This window comes from Thalassophryne amazonica, chromosome 5 (genome assembly GCF_902500255.1).
Source record: "Thalassophryne amazonica chromosome 5, fThaAma1.1, whole genome shotgun sequence".
NCBI classification, from domain to species: Eukaryota; Metazoa; Chordata; class Actinopteri; order Batrachoidiformes; family Batrachoididae; genus Thalassophryne; species Thalassophryne amazonica.
Genome location: NC_047107.1, coordinates 106,323,118 through 106,340,078, shown reverse-complemented (window position 1 = coordinate 106,340,078; position 16,961 = coordinate 106,323,118). Strand labels below are relative to the sequence as shown.

At 39.0% G+C, this 16,961-nt stretch overlaps 1 non-coding gene across 1 annotated transcript; it reads left to right on the top strand.

Annotated features, from left to right (window-relative positions):
* Positions 1-7,041: 7,041 nt before the first annotated feature.
* LOC117511394 lies at positions 7,042-7,149 on the top strand. Its single transcript, XR_004560943.1, has one exon. It is a non-coding gene; the product is annotated as a U6 spliceosomal RNA (small nuclear RNA).
* The last annotated feature ends 9,812 nt before the right edge of the window (positions 7,150-16,961 follow it).

The following is a 16,961-nucleotide window of genomic DNA, read 5'->3' as shown; positions in this document are numbered from 1 at the left end:
TCTACAATGATCTCCAATGCTTTAAAATGGACAAAATAAACAGAGATGCGTGGAAGAAAACGGAAAACAACCATCAAAATGGATAGAAGAATAACCAGAATGGCAAAGGCTCACCCATTGATCAGCTCCAGGATGCTCAAAGACAGTCTGGAGTTACCTGTAAGTGCTGTGACAGTTAGAAGACGCCTGTGTGAAGCTAATTTATTTACAAGAATCCCCCACAAAGTCCCTCTGTTAAATAAAAGACATGTGCAGAAGAGGTTACAATTTGCCAAAGAACACATCAACTGGCCTAAAGAGAAATGGAGGAATATTTTGTGGACTGATGAGAGTAAAATTGTTTTCTTTGGGTCCAAGGGCCACAGACAGTTTGTGAGACGACCCCCAAACTCTGAATTCAAGCCACAGTTCACAGTGAAGACAGTGAAGCATGGTGGTGCAAGCATCATGATATGGGCATGTTTCTCCTACTATGGTGTTGGGCCTATATATCACATACCAGGTATCATGGATCAGTTTGGATAAGTCAAAATACTTGAAGAGGTCATGTTGCCTTATGCTGAAGAGGACATGCTCTTGAAATGCCTCTTTCAACAAGACAATGAACCCAAGCACACTAGTAAACGAGCAAAATCTTGGTTCCAAGCCAACAAAATTAATGCCTCGCAGATGTGAAGAAATCATGAAAAACTGTGGTTATACAACTAAATACTAGTTTAGTGATTCACAGGATTGCTGAAAAAGCCGTTTGAACATAGTAGTTTTGAGTTTGTAGCGTCAACAGCAGATGCTACTATTATTGTGAACACCCCCTTTTCTACTTTTTTTTTTTTTTTACTGATAGCACAATTTCATAGCCTTAAGAGTGTGCATATCATGAATGCTTGGTCTTGTTGGATTTGTGAGAATCTACTGAATCTACTGGTACTTTGTTTCCCATGTAACAATAAGAAATATACTCAAAACCTGGATTAATCTTTTTAGTCACATAGCACTACTATTATTCTGAACACTACTGTATATGACTGCATTTCTACAGCAACAGCTGTATTTCTATTGATTTCACCTCTCAAGAGAGGCCAATCCTCTAACACAGCCAGCAGCCCACTCAGAAGGATGAAAATCCGCTTAACAGTGGCCATTCCGTGGAAATTCCCAACAGGGTTTTCCTATAGAATTCACATCAAAACTCTCTCGTGAACATGAGCTTGCGAGATTACTCCAGTAAACAAAAGAACAAGAACTAAATCTAAAAAATTGGCTCCTGTTGGCAAAACATCCGCATCTCGGAAAAGAAAAGCTTTAATGTGAGAAGAAAATGTGAAAGTCATTCCTTTGAATGAGAAGGGAGAAGTTTCCTGAAAGTTAGCTGTTGATTTGAGTGTTGGCAAAATGCAGATCAACAACATTCACACAAATTCTGAAGATGCAGTACAGGAAGAAACTCTTGCATCTTGTGTTGTTGGGAATGCATGAAGTTTCCAAGGTATCAGATGTTGCTGGGCAGGTTAAACATTTTATGTGCTTTATTGTCTTGTGGACTGATATTGTTTTGATTTTATAGCATTTTTGTGATTTTAAAAGATACAGTTCTTGTGCTGTGATGTTTTGAACTTGGATTGAATGGAAGACTTTTTGTCTCTGACTGTAGTCAATAAATCTGTGATGTTTGTCCCCATACTTCATTCTTGTAGCAATATGTTATCGAGTACTGTACACATGCTGGAATTTGTCTCCCCCTCAACAAAGGCCACCCCTGTGATGTTGCCGCTTTTAGTCTGCAGTACAGGTGGCATTAATAGAGGGGGCCCACAGTATTGTTGTGCTGCCTTGGTTACTGCTCTTCTCCCCCTCCTGTCCTGTGTCTCCAGGCAGCTGTGTCACAGACCTGATTCTCCACACCTGCCTACAATCACCTGCACCTGTATTTAAACCCTGGTTCTTCCACTCCACAGACGCCAGAAACGCTGGCAGCCTACATGGCCTCACTTTAACTCTGCAAAAACTACTTTGTATCTTCTGGTTTTTTATTCCTGGCTAACCCGGTTCTCCTGTTTTTTCAGCTTCTCTGCATGTTGTCAGCTCTGTTGCAGCTGCCTGGGTCCTGTTGTGGTTCTGGATACCTCATCTTCCACTATCTGGCTCAAGAACTCATTCCATCCACTGTTTGGATCGAGTCAGCATCTCCCTGCTCCGGTGTCACCCTCCCCTGTGTTGTACAATTCCACTTTATTCACGATAAATTTATTTCTTTTGATATGTATGTCTCCCTGCATTTTGGGTCCTACAACTTCTTCTTTGTTGATTCTTAACGCCCATATTGGTTTTGTAGGAGCCTGAACTCTGTGCTTTGCCTGTAGGGATGAAATGAAGAGTCATTAATCGTAGAATTATTGAATTAAACCTTTAATAATTTAAAAGAACCTTTGGCTTCACCTCTCCAGGGAATTACAGCGCATTCAGAAAGTATTCACAGGGCTTCACTTTTTTCAGTTTTTTTTTTTCACTTTTTCCACATCTTATTTTACAGCCAAAATAATAATAACCTTTATTTAACCAGATAAAAACTAGATAATATTGAATAAATTAATTTTTTCCCTCAAAATTCTACACACAGTACTCTATAATGACAATGTGAAATTTTTTAGATTTTGGCAAATTTATTAAAAAAATTTAAAAAACTAAGAGATCACATGTACATAAGTATTCATAGCCTTTGCCATGAAGCTCAAAATTGAGCTGAGGTGCATCCTGTTTCCACTGATCATCCTTGAGATGGTTTTATAGCTTAATTGGAGTCCACCTGGGGTAAATTCAGCTGGCTGGACATGATTTGGAAAGGCACACACCTGTCTACATATAAGGTACCACAGTTGACAGTACATGTCAGAGCACAAACCAAGCATAAAGTGAAAGGAGCCCATCCCCTGCATCAGACAGGGACCAGCTGCTGGCATGGGGCGGTGGAGGGAGCATCGGGTGGAGAACCAAAAAACAGCAAAATGTGAGTGAGACACTGAAAATTTTAAAGGATGTGTCTGCATCTTATTGGTTTGTGGTGATGATTAACAGTAGCATCTATTTAGGATTATATGCATATTTAGAGACAATTACTGTAGCTGATTGTGAGACACGCTGGATAGCGAAATTTTCGGGTAGAATTGTTGCTACGCTTCATTCCCATAGTCTGTGTCTGGCTTCCACCAAGGACACCTCTGCTTGTTCAGTCAGTCTTGGTAAATTTTCATCTTCATCTGATCCTGTTAACTGTTCCTCAGGGCTCTTCTCTAGGTCCCATTCTATCCTCTTTGTATATGCTTCTTGAAAGCTATTTTTAAAGTGGTTTTTCATGGCATTACTATGCACATGGCATGAAATTTCTGCTGCCAATTAAATACACACAACCTCAAGAACTCTTTAGACTGTTTGAAAGACATAAAAGACAGGTTGTCCCTAAGCTTCCTCCCTCTTAATGAAACCCCTAACTTTATTCTCATGAACAACAATTATATTAGTCCTTTTTAAAAAAAAAAAGATCTTAGAGCTAAAATTCTGGGTGTAATTCTTTACAACACACCTAACAAAATAACTTTTATTGTCAAAGCAAGCTATTTCAGATGAGAGTGTTATCTAAAATGCAGCCCTTTCTTTCATTCAAGGACTTTGTGACAATGATTCGTTCTTTGGTTAACCTACAGCTTGATTACTATAATCACCTTTATTTGGGGATCAGTTAATCATCCCTGACCCAAATGCAAATGGTTCAAAATGCTACTGTGAGGCTTCTCATAGGAACGAGCAAGCAAAACCACATTTTATCTATTTTGAAGTCTTTCCCCTGGCTACCAACTCAAGTTAGAATAGATTTTAAGGTCTTATTGTTTGTTTTTAAATCAGTCAGTGATCTGTCACCTTCTTTTGCAGAACTGGCAGAGCCTTATACATCAACACACTCCCATAGGTCCTCAGACCAGAAGCTTTTAGGGTACAGACTAAAGTGGAAGTGATCACATTTAGCACTGTTTATATCTCCACATAATTCTGAGAGAAAATCTGAAATCATAACTGTTAATCTTGTCTTGTATAACGTCAGTTCATAAAATGGTATAAATCTAAATCAAAGTGTGAACAAACTGAAATTTTCCCATGTGCCAGTGCATCCTGTGGTGTTAGAGCAGACTGCCACAAGACGGCAGTCTGCTCTAACACCACAGGATGGCATGTGTGAAGTCACCATTGGTAACCAATAAGGCATCCTTGTCATTCACATTCACATGCTGCCCACATACAAAATATGCATTAAAAAAGAGAACAATTTGAGGTTAAAATGAGTGAAGTCCCCGGGGGTCGTAGTATATTCATCATTGTAGATGAGGTTATGCAGCGGCGCCGTCTCACTTCCAACATGTCAGAAAGATTGATGGCCTGTTTAAATTGTGGCTTATTGATTTGTTAGATGTGATGGTTTCCTCTTGTTGCTGCAGAGGTTCTCTGGGGACGAACGACCGGATGCTCCTGTATGTGCTGAATTGAACACAGGCATGGCTGTGTTGCATTTCTTAATAGAAAGTAATGAGATTTTTGCAGAATTTGTGATTCAATATATCTTTGGTGATTGCTGTATCTGTGCAGCACCTACATGCGTACAACCGTCTATTTGTTAGGCGTCAGGCAGAATCTCAAACCAACTGCAGGAGACGATGCGCGTATGCACAAAAACATGAATGTATTTACAATGTTCAAGCAAAGCACCTGAAGTAACATAAAAAAAACTAATGAGACTGGAGCAGGGCTTGATTCTCAGTACATGGATCGAGTTGTTGACATTCTGGCATGATCCTAAAATCTTTTGGTTCTTGGAAGCAGATACAGGATTGGTTATATTACAGCAACGAAAAACCTGCATGGAAGAAGGTAAAGCGCTATAGCTTCGGGGGCTCCGCCCCCTTGACCCCCGGTGTAAATTACCCATCACTAAAATGGTCCTAGCTAGAACCACGGCAGGGTTGTTCAATGTAATCGCAATAAGATGATGTCTGTAAATGGTGCCATTCCAGGATCTCCGCCCAACCGTCCCCTGTGCCGTTCTTGCAGGAGGCACTCATTATATTCAGTGCATTAATGATAAGAAAGTTCCAAATGGAGAAAATACTCAACTATCATCAAGATGCTTTAACGTGCCCTTACTCCTTAAATCTATATTATAATAGCCAAGTGGCCTCTTTGTGCAAGTGTTTGTGTGTATGGCTTCGATCACACAAAAACTGGGGAAAGCTGACGTTAATGCTGATGTATTTTGGGTCAAGGATGAACACTGAAAAAACGGTTTTTAGCTAACCAATAAACAATGGGTGTTGTGCTGCAATGCACCATGGGAGTGTTGGGTTTTAAATGTTATTGTGATTCATGTTAGTTTAACAGTGTTATTGATTTACTGTGTTTTTACTTCAGTTGGTTTAGTCAGTTTAGATAAGTGTTATGCTGGCACCGTGAGTCAAATGTGTAGTGTTTTTAATGTCTTCTGCCACCGTCTCTGTCAAATTAAAAACACTTGCGCACAGCAGAATGCAAAGAAGACAAACTGCTGTGTGTGTGTGTGCGCGCGCACACACGCATGCATGAGTGTGTGCAATTCTAATCACACACAACCTGGGGAGAGCTGACATTGGTCAAGGATCAACGGCGCCAAAACCAAACGTTAACAGGAGTAGTATTTTTAGAGAAGCTACATGTATTACCTAACAACAGTGGACACTGTTATTTACATTCCTGACTCACATGTCAATCCAACAGTGGGCAGTAAATCATCAGTATATTATAAGTGTGAGTGCATGATTTTATTTAACAAGTTCAATGTAAATACATAATATATTTGTAAATATGTTAAAAATACATGGATGACACAAGAAAATAAAAACACTTATTTCCGTTGTGGTCCATTTAAAAATCAAATGACAAAACAGAAGTAAAAATAAAATAATAGTAATAATAATGTGTATATGAAAAGACCTAAACAATTTATAACTATATTAAGACAGTAAATTAACATTAAATAATTATGTAATTAACAGGGAGAAAATGGTTGCATTCTTCTTCTAAAATCTGTCAGGTCTAAGATTTTAAAAACATTCTGGAATCACACACCATTCCAACTCATGAAAGAAACGTTGCACATTTATTACCACCCTTAAAAATGTCACCTACCTTTCTTATAAACACTACCCAATCTAAAGCCCGTGGATCCCCATGGGCAACACACTAGTTAATTAAATTATGTTATGTTAATATTGGTCTTTATGTTGACACATTTTTTTGGATTTTAATTGAACCTATTCTCAGGTCTTTGTTGTGTTGGCACTCACTCTAAAAAATAAGGAATAACTGATATGATAATTAAGCAACGTGGATGTCAATGTGGTGCATGCACTAAGGTTACAGCAGTGAATAATTCAAAAGGCCACACATTTGCTGTTGTTTTTTTCATTGCTTTCTGCTTGTGGAATTTGATTAATCTGTTTTGCTTTTTCAGACAGTCTTATTCATCCTCCATGTAGATTTTCCTGGTTGACTTAATTAGAAGTAAGAGGATCACCAGAATATAAAACAGAATATAAGGCAACCCTGATTTTAACACCCAACACACACACACGCTTTTCAAAAATTTCAAGACACAATTCTGGAAAAGATTTTCTAAAGGCTGAGTTTTATTCTTAATTCAATAAATGAAATAAAAGTTTTTGTAAAATAGTAAAAAAAAAAAAAAAAAAAATCAATTGTTTTACAACCACTTATAGACCATGCTAACAGGCTACTGCTTTTAGGACCATGGTAAGCTTTTTGTGACTGCCTTTTAATATTACATGCTAATGCCATATTTCTTGGCTGCTTCACACTTGTTTGATGCTTCATTTCTCACCATAAGATAAAATTATGCATCATAATCTTCTCAGATGTTGGTTAACTCACCTGACTTTTGAGGCACTTTCTTTTCAGGATGGTAACAGCCTCTTCATCATTCAACAGTAACCCAGTTAGAGGAGAGTGTAGCACATGTGCTAAAATTGTAATAATGCAGAGAAGATTAGCATGGCTCCCCCTAAGGGTGACACAAAAATTAATGTGCTTCATGCCTGGGAGGAACACTTGTTTCTCAGGCATTTGGAACTACCTACTGTTATAGATGTGTATTGCGCATCATCTTCAACTGCTTATCTGGGATTGGGTCACGGGGGCAACAGCTCCAGCAGGGGACCCCAGACTTCCCTTTCACGGGCCACATTAGCCAATAGCCACCTCTGGCTGAAGGATACCAAGGCATTCCCAGGCCAGTGTGGAGTTATAATCTCTCAACCTAGACCAAGGTCTTCCCTCAGGTCTCCTCCCAGCTGTACGTAGGGAGGTGCCCTGGGGGCATCCTTACCAGATGCCTGAACCACCTCAATTTGCTCCTTTCATTGCGAAGGAGCAGTGACTCTACTCTGAGCTCCCCACGGATGGTCAAGCTTCTCATCGTATCTCTAAAGAAGACACCAGCCAGCCTCCTAAGGAAGCCCATTTTGCCCACTTGTACCCATCATCTAGTTCTTTTGGTCATGACCCAACCCTCATGACCATAAGTGGGAGAGTAGGAACGAAGACTGAGCAATAGATCGGGAGCTTCGCCTTTTGACTCAGCTACCTTTTCTTGAAAACAGTACAGTAGAGCGAATGCAATACCATCCGTGCTGCGCTGATTCTCCGGCCAATCTCACACTCCATTGTCCCCTCACTTGTGAACAAGACCCCGAGGTACATGAACTCCTTCACTTGGGGCAAGACCTCATTCTCTACCTGGAGCAGGCAATCTATCGGTTTCCTGCTGAGAACCATGGCCTCAGATTTAGAGGTGCTGATCCTCATCCCAGCCGCTTCACACTCGGCTGTGAATCGATCCAGTGAGTGTTGGAGGTCACAGGTTGTTGAAGCCAACAGGACCATATCATCTGTAAAAAGCAGTGATGAGACCCTGAGACCACCAAACTGGAAACCCTCCTTGCCCTGACTACAGCTTGACATCCTGTCCATGAATATCACAAACAGGATTGCTGACAAAGCGCAGTGCTGGTGGAGGCCAACCCCCACTGGAAATGAGTCCCACTTACTCCCGAGCACCCAAACACAGTTCTCACTTTGTGAGTACAGAGACTGGATGTCCCTGAGAAGGGACCCCTCACTCCATACTCCCACAGCACCTCCCACAGTATCTTCCAGGGTACCCAATGATACGCCTTCTCCAAGTCCACAAAACACATGTAGACTGGATGGGCATACTCCCAGGCACCCTCCAGGATCCTTGTGAGAGTAAAGAGCTGGTCAGTTGTTCCACAGCCAGGATGGAACCCACATTGTTCCTCTTCAATCTGAGGTTTGACTATCGGCTGAACCCTCCTTTCCAGCACCCTGGAGTAGACTTTACCAGGGAGGCTGAGTAGTGTGATGCCCCTGCAGTTGGCACACGCTCTCTGCTGAGATAACAGCAACAGTAATTATAAGAGTGACGTGCCGCACAGCGTCGTGAAGCTTGCTCACGGTACACTGAGTCTCAAACAGGAAGTGCTAAATTTTTAGTCCACAGTGAAGCAGGAAATGTCATATGTTGAACACTTCCTGGATTGACAGATGAGATCTTGTGGAATCTCACGGGAATACAATGGCAAGTTCACAATGAAACGAGAAATGTCAAATTTTGAACACTTCCTGGATTTACCAGACAGGAGATCTCATGAGATCTTGCCGGAATTGTATGGCAAGTTGAGACTGAAACAGGAAGTGCTAAATTTTGAGCCCACAGTGAAACAAGAAAGGTCAAATGTGTATATATATATATATATATATATATATATATATATATATATATATATATATATATATATATATATATATATAAATTCTTCTCTAGTTTTTATCTGCTTTTTTAAATTAACCTGTTCTTTGGTATGTTGTTTTTGCTGTTGTATTTAATCCTCTGTAAGATTTCTGTGTAACTTCATGTTGGCCTCGTTCAATAATTTAAAGAAAAAGTCAAATGTTAAACACTTTCTGGTTTGACAATAAATGAGATCTCGTGGGAATTAATGGCAAGTTGAGACTGAAACAGCAAGTGCTAAATTTTGAGGCCACAGTGAAACAGGAAATGTCAAATGTCGAACACTTTCTGGCATGGGTGTAGTTGGGTTTCACTGGACTCCCCTAAAATTTGATTGGACACCCAAGGTGCAACCCAGATGATTGACATGTCATGGCACCGCACACCTGGTTGAAAAGGGTCATTTTGAAATCAGTGACACATATTGACTATGTTTGTCCTGTACAGTAGTTGGCGCTGTGTTCAACAAAAAAGTTTGAATCCACCTTAGTAGAAGAAGAAAAATGTTGCGATTTGAAGCTGATCACATTATCTGGACCACAGACTCCTAATGACGCCAGCGTTATATTGGTGAGTAAACAGCCATTTTCTAATTTCTAATTCAAAATATAAAATACAGCTTTCTGATGGAGTGATGTGGAGGAGGTTTTTCTTAAAAGAAAGTTCAGCTAATTTGGCCATATTGTGCAGCGCTACTGTGAACTAGCTGAAATGTTTGAATATGAATTTACATCTACATAAAAAAGAGGGACGTAGTTGGGGGGTCTTGGGAGCTGACGTTTTTTTAGCCATGCTTATGCTCCCCAGAAGCATTTACTGAAAAAAAGTCTGAAGGGCTTAAATTACATGGTGAGGACTTTATCCAGGCATGTGAGAAACTGAAAAAAGTCTGAAGGACCTAAAAGACATGGTGAGATGTGAAGAGCTTCGCTCATTCATGTCTGCGACATATACATATTAATAGCAACAATAACAGGAAGAGTACTCAGTAGAGCCATATTTCCACCTAGGCCCCACAGTCCCTTTTAATCTAACTTAAGACCCAAAGCAAACTCCCATCCTTAACCCTTTTGATAAAACCTTCTGGATTTGGATGAAATTCCTCATGAATCCTGAACACTTTCATTTAATTGTGATAGTTCATCTTTGTTACGTCCGCTAAGGACGTAATAAAAATCACCTGCTTTTATTTGTCTGTCTGTCTTTTAGCAGGATTACGTCAAAACTACTGCACGGATTTTGATGGAATTTTAACCACAGATAGATATTAGGCCATGGAAGACTCATTAAATTTTGGAGTTGATTCGGATTCTGGTTAGGGTTAGTTTCACTTTATATAGGCTTTGAAGGATTACTGTTAGCAGGATTTCTTCAAAACTACTGCATGGATTTTAACAAAATTTTCAACACACATACATACTGGGCCATAGAAGACTCCATTAAATGATGGAGGTGATCTGGATTCTGGATCAAGATTTCACTTTATATAGACTTTGAAGGATTACGTCAAAACTACTTCACGGATTCTCAACAAATTTGCACCACAGATAGACATTAGGACATGGAAGATTCCATTAAATTTCGGAGGTGATCCTGGTACAGACTGGCGGACATCACAAATCTCTGATTGCTCTTGTTTCTGAAGTTTTTCTTGACTTTTGATCTTGATCACTGAATATTCATCGTCATTGCTGACCTTTAAATGTGAACACAGATCATTGATCAAACTTGCTGAATTTTGATCCTGATCACAGATCTTTGATCCTCATCACTCATATGATCTTGATAGTTCATCCTGATCATTCATCTTAGATCATATTCCCAATTTGTTATCCTGATCACCAAACATAGATTGTGATGACTTATTACATTGACCTTACAATCAGGCTCAAATGTTAGCATTCAGGATTAAAGTCAGGATCCACCCCTCCATCCAAATCTGCACCAAAGTTAAATGGGTTCTGTCTTGTTACATTCCACTGCATCATATTGATGACAGCAGTTGACAGGCCAATTTGAAACCTTGATAAAACTGATGCAGCCTGACATGTGAGTGTAAAATCTTTGTAATGAGCTCAGCTGGTTTGCGTGAGTCAGACTAGAAACAGTCAGAAGTGTGTCTGTTTGCTCTTATGGCACCCGGTCTTCTGCAAAGACCAAAAATCCAAAGCTCTGAAGGAGTCTTTTGCTGATCAGGACTGATTAGTCCTCTGTCATGGCTGAGAGCTGGGGATTTTTTTCCTTTATGCCTCAGTTATTTTCCTCAGAGGTTCAAAGGAGTTCAGTGAAGGATTTGTGGACGGTTTTCCACCTGCCATTGCTTTGTTGTTTCTCCTTCTGGTCAGGCGGAGCTGCTGAGCTTTAATCGTTTCTGACTGTGACAAGGTGAGGATAGGAGCGAGGTAACAGCCTGCGGATCATTTCAATGAAATTTGACAGACTATCTATTCAAACGACAACAGCAGCAACAGCACTTCAATGGCCAATAAACATGTCACTTTAAGCATCCCCCCCTTTGTGCCAGTCAGTAAGAAGTGCCTGATTGTTGACCTTCTCGTGTATATGATACTATGGGATTTCCTTGGCTTGATTGACTGTTGGCTCCAGATGTGTGTATTTGGTGGGGTTGTACAGAAAGATGAGATGTTCATTTGTTTTTTGAGAGAAAGATGGAAAACAGAGTCTCAGCCTACACACAGGAAGAATGTGCTGTTGAGGCAATTTTCAGCTATTTTTGTTTACTGTAGGTGCAGATAGAAAAGTTTGCATACTTTTGACAACTGAGTAATAATTACTAACCCAAGTATGAGCTCTATAATGTATGTCAGAGTTCTGACTGTGTGTCTGTCAGCCCAAATGCACTTTTAAATTTTTAAATATAACCAGTGGTAGGCACAGTTCCGCTAATCCGCTAACCGCTAATTAACGGAGCTAACTTTTTTGTTAGCAGATTAGCTTTTCAGCTAACTTCAAAAACCATCAGCAGACCAATTTGCTTCTGCTAAATATAGTTTTGATAACTTTTAGTCCACTAACTTTTTTTGCTGGCATAGTATGAGCAAAGCACCACATGGTGCGAAGCTCGCTGTTGTGGTCGACGATGGCACAAAACAATTCAGAAATGGCCCCAAAAAAAAAAAAAATCACAATCTGGAAATGGCACAAAAACTCTGCCCATGGTAGACGAAGCCACAAATGGACAACATTGTTATAAAAAGCCACAAAGGGTCTGCAACAATTATTCAATTTTAAATTATTGTTTGATATATATATATATATATATATATATATATATATATATATATATATATATATATATATATATATATATGAGGTCTGTCCATAAAGTATCGTACCTTTTTTTTTTTTTTTTTTTTTTAAATTATATGGATTTGATTCATATGTTTTCACGTCAGACAAGCTTGAACCCTTGTGCGCATGTGTGAGTTTTTCCACGCCTGTCGGTGACGTCATTCGCCTGTGAGCACGCCTTGTGGAAGGAGTAGTCCCGCCCCGTCTCAATAATTCAACATTATTTGCAAAGACCAATTTACAAGTTACAAATATGAAATTTGCATTTGTGGATATCTGAACACATTTGCAAATCAATGATTATTTGTACATCACCCTGTGTGCATTTACAAATATTGAGACAATTTTAACCCCATACAGAAGGGACCTGGCTGCCACAAAGTAAAAAAAAAAAAAAAAAAAAAAGTCATTTCTATTTACAGCATACAGTGGCCCTGGTGTAGGCAAAAGGCATGAACAGAAAAGCAGGTTTGACGTATGGTTTGATTAAAAAAAAATACTAATTCCAGACGGTTTATTGATATATATGTTAAGTCTGTGATTTTTACAAAGTGAAAATATGAACATTATGAACATTAAAACGCAGATGCCAAAAGGCATTATGGGAAATTGAGCCTCCTTCACTGGTTGGTTGGTTGTAAAAAACAAACACACAAGTTAATGTAACGTGTGTGTCGGATTTTACAAATTAATCTGTATTTTGCACAGCCATCTACTGGATGGGAGTGTAAATGGCATCCAACTGGCATACGGTCACCATTCAGTGGATCACACTTAAACAGAATTTTCAGTTTTGCAAATGCATTTTTTTACAAATGGAAAAAATTACATATTTACAAATACAGATTTATTTGTATCTGTAATGTGTGTGTTGGTTTTTACAAATAAATCTGTATTTGTAAATATGTCATCTTTATAATTTGTAAAAACAAAAAGGCATTTGCAAAACTGAAAATTCTGTTGAAGTGTGATTCAGCGCAACGAATAGTGACCAATGATCACATGTTGGTCACTCTTCACACTCCCAGTAGATCCAGTAAATGGCAGTGTTCTATGCATTTTGGGGGGGTATCATTCTGCTTGGGGGAGGGCTGAGCTCACAGCAGTCTGACTATTGCAATACATGCAACTGACAGGAACTAACATGTATCATTTTAGGGTTTACAAATGTTTTTGATCGTTAAACTTTACTCACTATGCCAGCAAAAAAAAAAAAAAGTTAGTAGACCAAAATTTAGCAGAAGCTAATTGGTCCACTAATATTTTTCAAAGTTAGCTGAAAAGCTAATCTGCTAACAAAAAAGTTAGCTTCGCTGGTTAGCCGATTAGCGTAACTGTGCCCACCACTGCATATGAGTATGTACCTTTTAACAGCATCTGCAGGATGGCATGCATGTGCACATACAAAAGCTTTTGAAAAGACCAGAAATTACCTTTGACCGTGTGTGATGCGCGTGCACACTGACGTCGGCACTATGTCTTATAAATCACTCTAGGTTTATTATCAGGTTGATTATCAGTGAATGAAATTCTGGTGGTATTTCATGTTGTATGCTAACACTAACTTTTACCAGCTATCTGTAGCCTGATTCATTAAGCCTGATTCATGGATGACATCTGAGTAAATATGTGGCTCATAACACCAAAGCAAATTGTTATGGGAACCACAGCACAGTCCCCAAAAATATGATTTAATAAACACCCGGGGGGAGAGGGAAACTTTCAGAATTCAGACATTTCTTCCATTTTAAGTTCAAAGCATATATTAATTATAGTTGTGCTCATTATTCTAATTTCAATTTTTTAATTAAAAAATTATGGTTTGGCTGATTTGTTGCTGTTAACTGATGCTTCATCATTATTATGAAAATCAATACACCCAAGGATGCTTCCAGCATCCGAGTTGAAGCCGTGCAGCCGTGTGGGGAAAAGTGACAGCGACCTATTAGTGTGGTGGAGACAAACGGAGGCACAACTGGAACATTTTAGAAAATGATGTAAGACGTGATCAAATTGGTTTGGTAGCATCAGAGATTCTGCACATGAAGTACAGAGAAGCAACGAAACAAATTACAATCCAACTTTGATTTTCAGTTCAGTCAACATAACAGGTTTCAGTACAGTCTTCTTTTCTTTCTTCTATAATTACTTAATCAATTCCTTCCTTGATCCCTTCTTTCTTTTTAATTACTCCCTCAATCCTTTCCTTGATTCCTAACCTTTCTTCTTTCTGTGTTTACTTTCTTTATTGCTTGATCTTGCAATTCCTTCCCTGATTTCTTTCTTTCTTGATTTTTTTCACAGTTCCCTAATTTCTTTCTTGTTGTGTATATATATTTTTGCAATTCCTTCCCTGATTTCTTTCTTTATACATTTAATTCCTTCCCTGATTTCTTTCTGTATAGATTTTTTTTTTTTGCAGTTTCTTCCCTGATTTCTTGCTTTATAGTTTTTTTTCTTGCAATTTCTTCCCTGAATTCTTTCTTTCTTTATTTATAGATCTTTCCACTGTTCCTCCCTGATTTCTTTCTTTCTTGAAAAATTAATTTGCAGTTCCTTCTGGGATTTTTTTTTCTTGATTTTTGTAAATCCTTCCCTGATTTCTTTCTGTCTTTCACAAATGGAAGAACCTTTATTCAGATGCCATTTGACCACCGACTGGACTGATCAGACCTTGAATATGAATTTCCAGTAAATCCTTCCTGAGCCAAAATACTAGCTTACGAGTGCTCGATTTCCTGCTCCCAATGTCACAGCTGGGCTTGGCCAGTTTACGCTGGTGTAGAAACCTTTGTGCGCTCAGTCAGACCGCCATTGATCACAGCACTTATGCTGATGAAAAAATAGATCATGTCCAACTAGCCACTGCAATTGTTTAAGGAACTACAGCAGGTTGAATCAAGAGGAAATGAACTGAACAGTGCAGTTCTGTAACAGTCTGTAACAGATGACTGGGAGACTCCAAGCTGGCTTTTCATACACCTTGTGTTTGCAGTAATATTGCAAATACGTCTATGGATCCCTCACCAAAAGTTAATCAAATTCTACAAGTGAACACGACATACCTGTGTGTTTCAACAAGAAACTTCATCTGCATTATTCCAGTTGACCCAGCTGTAAATAGGTACTCACCTTGAAATAACCTGCATTGGACTGACCTCTCATCCAGGGGAAGTCATCGCCTCTCATTCACTTCACGCAGAGGAGTGCGGGGGTTAACACAGGCACCAGTGGATGTCATGGTCTACCGTGCATCAATAAAGTATTCACAGTGCTTGACTTTTTTCACTTTTTGTTACATTACAGCCTTATGCCAAAATGGAGTAAATTATTTTTCCCTCAATTATACTCACAACACCCCATAATGACATGAAAATCGTCTTTTTGAAATTTGTGCATAATTATTAAAAATAAGACTAAGAAATCACACGTACTACATACATAAGTATTCACACCCTTTGCTCAATAGTTTGTTGATGCACCTTTGGCAGCAATTACAGACTCAAGTCTTCTTGAATATGATGGCACAAGTTTGGTGCTTCTATTTTTGGGCAGTTTTGTCCATTCCTCTTTGCAGCACCTTTCAAGCTCCATCACGTTGGATGGGGAGTGTCGGTGCACAGCCATTTTCAGATCTCTCCAGAGATGTTCAATCAGATTCAGGTCTGGGCTCTGGCTGGGTCACTCAAGGACATTCACAGAGTTGTCCTGAAGCCACTCCTTTGAGATCTTGGCTGTGTGCTTAGGGTCATTGTCCTACTGAAAGATGAATGGTCACCCCAGTTTGTGGTCAAGAGCACTCTGGAGCAGTGTCCACTTAAGCCGCTTTTCTACAACAAAGCTCCAGCTCTACTCGGCTCTACTCGGTTTGGTTCCAAGCACGTCTATTTCTACTGCAAATAGTACCTCTTCAACGTGGGCGGGGTCAGCAGAGCAAACTGCAGTGACTTTGTTTAATATGCAACATAAACATAAACAATGGCGGACTCCGTGTGTTTACTGCTGTGAGTTGTTAAGAGAAAGCTGCTAGCGGCGAGACAAAACACGCTTGAAAAGTACAGAAGACTTTGGGAATTCATACAGCAATATGAAGACGAAGACGAGAAGATACAAGCTGAAAAGAGACAAAGCATGACGGTAAGCTAATCGTTAGCTTCCTAAGTAGCTCGTAAATAAGTAACTGCAGGCTGTTGCTATTAACTATTAAAATTGTGGCTGTCAAATTTAATATAATTTACATTAATTAATTAACAGCACCTACCACGCCTTCAGTCACACTTTGCTCCGTTTTGTTTTGACGTCAGTGACTTGGTCTGTAAATAAAGACGTGTTTCTGAGAGCAATAAACGTGTTAATGCCAATACTTTTTTTTGTTGTTGTTTTTACCAAAGTAACTTACTTTGATAACTTATTGTTAAATCTCAAATGTGGGAGTTTGTGCGTTTACTGATTTTCATGCACAAAATGTTGATTCGGTTTTAATGACCGTTAATTAACGTCGTCACTGAACTCGAACAGGCTTAAAACCCATTATAAACGTTTGATTTGTTTTTCATCCAGCTTTTAATGTTCAATGGATACATTTAAATATGAAATCTAATAAAATAATTAGTAAAGGAGTCATATTGTGCAGAAAGAATCGGCCTCCAAACTCCCACAAGTCTGTTTTTATAGACATTCTTTATAATAATAACCTTTTATTGTCATTGTACACATACATACAATGAAATTTGTCTGCATTTAA